At 29.8% G+C, this 4,857-nt stretch overlaps 1 pseudogene; it reads right to left on the bottom strand.

Annotated features, from left to right (window-relative positions):
• Positions 1-2,318: 2,318 nt before the first annotated feature.
• LOC111741114 lies at positions 2,319-2,437 on the bottom strand (annotated as a pseudogene).
• Positions 2,438-4,857: the final 2,420 nt, after the last annotated feature.

The raw sequence follows: 4,857 nt of genomic DNA, 5'->3' as shown, positions 1-4,857 counted from the left end.
ATTAAAAATAGCTAATTTCAACTGTCATTTTTTTGTATTACTAATATTTTGACTATCACATAAATAATACAAATATATTGTATTGATATATTCACCCAATTTGGAGTCTACAAATCAACATTTTATTTCAACAAACTCTTTAGCATTGAGTGCTACCAATCAAACAGATGGCTATATATCAGTCCAAACTGCAGGGATACCGCAAGCGAGATAATGATAGATAGAAAAGTTAAAAAGAAGAGAGAAAATGAAAAAATTACCTAGAATTTTAATGTATATAAAAGGTAGTATGCTTATTGCAACCAAGAGTTGTAATGCCACCCTGAACAAGCCCGATTCCATCTGATCTCAGAAGCTAAGCAGGGTCGGGCCTGGTTAGTACTTGAATGAAAGACGACCTAGGAAGACCATGTGCTGTAGGTGTAAAAAAAATAAGAGATTGTAAACTGACAAGGTCTTTGCAATCTGTGAGGTCAAACAGGGCTTACCTCAACTAAAAAAAAAAAAAAAAAAAAAAAAAATTTTTTTTCAGATGCTCTCCATACAAGTGTTTTTCAAATTACTCTCCCAATCATCATGCTAACTGTGTCCCACTTATTTAGCTCTATAAGGTAGCCTTAGGATTGGAGGACTCAGTGACACAATCTCTGTCATTAAAATTCCTCCTCCATAGTTGGAGATATAAGACTCACAACATGAAGCAATAGGAAAGTTTTAAAAGCTGAATGTAATTAGTATGCAATAGGAGCTAATAAATTGTAGGAATTAAGAGGACTAGAGTGGAGTACAAAAACAGCTGAAACAGACAAGGACATTGGGGAAATAAAAATGAGCTGTATGATATAGTTGTTTAGATGAAGTGCTTAGATGTTTTGATGTGTCTAGATGGAGTGTTGAAAAGAAATTATTTTGATCAGGAGAGCGAAATTAAGTTGAGGCCAAGCCTACTTTTAATTTAAAATGTGATAGCAAAATTTGGATCTTAATTAAGCCTCTATCAAAAATGGTCTTTGTAAGAATTTCTATGTTGTTCATGTGAGAAATATCTTTCGGCTCTTGCCTAACTTTGTAACTGATATTTGACTTCACTCCTGAGGTTATTATAAATGAGGAGAAGACTGAATGATAGGGTTATGAGTCAGCAATGGCATTTTTTCCCCCTTGAATTGAAAGTAATGTTAGATAAAAGCTTCTCAGGTAATTTAATGTTTGTGCCTAAAGCTTTACTCTGATCGGCCTTTAATTTTAAAGCATCTCCAGCTACAGATTCTTAGTAAACCATTTTCATTATTTTAGATCCTGTATGCACTCTGAAGTGACATTTGAATAAGTAAAATCTTTTTCATTAGCCTGTTGCTCTTTTAAAAAAATATCTAAGGTATCAGACATTGAACATGCCTTAGAATAAATGAATCTTAACATATCCCTTAAAAGATTTAGTAAATATGCAAATATGTTCCATAAAACAACTTTATCTAGAAACACGTAGACAAAAGCAATCACTAGCTTCACAGTGTCTCAGCCTTAATTGGATTTGAAAGCTGAAAAATATTAATTCTATTTGATCTATATATAAATAAAATTTCAAAATACAAATAGCAAAATCTCAATGTTTATTGTTTTATTTAATCTTTTTTGTGGCTTTATCTCAGATGTTATTTATATGATAGATGCTCTAGGGAAAAATAAAGATGCATGTGGTTAAGATTTTGAGCATACGCTGTTGCAACAGCTCTTATTTCAAATGCACTTTTCAGCATGAGCAGATAAACCAACAGAATATATGCTTGGAGGAAAATATAAAATCACGTTAAAGTATTCCCAGTTTTAAGACATAAAAACTGATCACCAAAGCCTGATTTATTCAAATATCACTATAAACTTTTCAACATTGTTATCAATCGATGCAGATTTAAATGTTAAATTTTAAAAGAAATTATATTTACATACAAGTCATTTTATTTCTTTTGCTTTGTTCGTTTATCTCTAAAGTATATATGTTAATATATTTTTGGTGTATTATGTAAAAATGTGTAGATCTACATCATTGTCACTGCTTATTAAATTAGGAGTGAAACTGTAATCTATTAGAGTAAAAGAGAAAGGGAACATTTAAATCAATAAACTGAACGAAGCCACTTATTGAAGTGCTGAATTTGATGAAGGACAGGACAGAAGAGGAAGTTAGGGAAGGAGACACCCATCCGATAGTGGAAGACCATGTTAAGTTAATCAGGTGAGTCATCAAACATAGTGAATATGAATCGAAAAAATCATGTTTGCATTTTATTTATTTATTTTTTTTAATTTTATTTTTATGCCTACAGCACCTGGTCTTCCTAGGTGGTCTCCCATCCAAGTACTAACCAGGCTTGACCCTGCTTAGCTTCCAAAATCAGTCAGGATCAGACGCGTTCAGGGTAGCATGGCCATAGACATGTTTGCATTTTGGAAATAATATGCTAAAATGAAATGAAAAATTTCAATGATCAATGATAAAACACTATTTTACTTAGATAAGAAACACATTGACAAAATCTCTTTATCATTTATTACAAATAAAAGTATCTAATTTACTAATATGTGATTGTCTATTAGAATTTTATGTCAAAAATGATTGTTAAAATTCATATTAAAATTATTGCGAATTAGTTATATAGTCCCATAAGCTAGTGGTTAATAATATTTTTAATTAAAATGGAGGAATGTATTTATTGCTAAGTATCATCCTTCTGGATATCTTAATCACTACCATCCATGGAGCTTAAAAAATATTACTGGACCTAAACTCAGATATTCTGATAGTAGTTCTAGGAAAAGTTTAAAAAAAATTTTTTTGAAAGAAAAAAACTAACATGATAATCACACAGGCTCATGGACACAAACAGTTTAGTGGTTACTAGAGGGAAAGGGTGGAGAGTGGGGTAGGTAAGGGTAAAGGGGGTCAAATATATGGTGACAGAAGGAAATCTGACTCTGAGTGGTGAATACACAATGCAGTATACATATGACACATTATTGAATGGTACACTTGAAATCTATATGATTTTATTAACCAGTATCACCCCAATACATTTAATTTAAAAAATACATAGTTTTAAAAAGTAACTTAGATGATTCTAAAGCATAAGAGATTTAGAAAGCATAGCAGTAGATAATGCTTTCAGGTCAATGAAAGAAAAAAAAAGCTATTAAAATGACATATTTAATAGGATTCACTTTTTTTAGTAGTAACTCCTATGTGTCTCTTTCAAGATTTAGGTATACAAATAAAATAAATGAGATACAATGGCTCGTTTGGAACAAGACCCAATGGAGACCGGAAATGATTCTCCTTTGAGCAAAGTGAAATCTAAAAAGAAAAAGATGGGAGTTCCCAATACTCAAATAACAGTAAATAGATTTTTCATTCCATGGTGACCGATGGATACATGGTAGAATAAGATATGCATTTGAGAGCAATCAAGAAAGGCTCCTATCCATCTGGGTAGCCAATCATGACAATATAGCTTTGAATCTAAAAATGGTTGGTATTTTAAAGGTTTTCAACTGAAATATCAGAATGACTTTTTTTTATATATATATAAATGAAAGCTAAATGGGAACTATACATTTCTTTTTCTAGATCTAATATTCTCAGAAATAGAATTTGAGGAAATAAGGAAAAGAAGAATTTGCCAACTTCATGTACAAATGACTGATTAATATTTAATGACATAAATTAATTATATAGTTGTGTGAACAGTTATTTTTCTATTTTTTGCAGATATTATGAAAATTGCCAAAGGAAGCCTATTACAGACTATACGAGTAATGACCTATGAGTGCCCAGGCTTGGATGGTCATTGCTGGGATATAGTTAGAATTCATAATGTCTGACCTCACACCCCACACTTTACTATTTATTAAAAATATACTGCCACCAAATATTATGCCCTAGAATCCTTCAAAAGAACTCTAATCTAAGAAGATCTGTTATTATCTTCTAATCAGGAAATTTATTTTATTAACGAAATTCAGCAGCACTTTACACAGAATCTTCTAAGTAGAATCAAAAGAAGTAAAGTTCAGAAATAAAGATATATTAAAGTATTTGATTTCCCTTTTAATGATATTATAACCCTGGAGGAGTTACACATAATTTCGGCTTTTCATTTTCCTTCTCTCTATAATAAATTCAGTAAGTACACCCTTTTCACATGTTGTTTTTCGAGTATAATGGATTATGCATATTAAACATTTTATAAATTAAAAGAGATTATTAAAATAAAGCAGAAAATGAATTTAAAGCAGATATTCTAATTCTTTTGAAATTATTAATAAAATATCTTAAGAATTAACCTGAGTTCATAAACCAAGTTACAAAACTACAGCTTTTTAGTGAAAACATAAAGTTGACTTTAAAATATTTAATTCTAACAATTTGAATCACTTTTATTGTTTCTATTGGCAAAGTACTTAAAAATTTTATATTTAGCATAATAATTTTTAATCCATAGATATTTTAAGAAGCTGGGTAAATAAAGTATATTCAATAAATATCAATGGAATCTAAGTAAAATTTAATTAGAACTTTATTTTAATAATTAAAGGTTTCAAAATTCAAAAAGCATGTGGGTATTTTGCCAGCCCAAACTGAGTTCTTCATATTAAAATTGATATTAAATGTTAGCTAAATATGCCTTTAATTTTATTCTTAAAATGACACTTGGATCGCACATATATATGGATATATAGGTGTGTGTGTGTGTGTGTGTGTGTGTATATATATATATATATATATATATATATATATATATAGGTATCTATATATCCTATATATCCATATATATACACATACATATACATACATACATA

Source organism: Pteropus vampyrus, unplaced genomic scaffold, assembly GCF_000151845.1.
Source record: "Pteropus vampyrus isolate Shadow unplaced genomic scaffold, Pvam_2.0 Scaffold73, whole genome shotgun sequence".
Taxonomy (NCBI): domain Eukaryota; kingdom Metazoa; phylum Chordata; class Mammalia; order Chiroptera; family Pteropodidae; genus Pteropus; species Pteropus vampyrus.
Note: the sequence above shows the minus strand (reverse complement) of the source record. Positions and strands in the feature narration are given on the sequence as shown.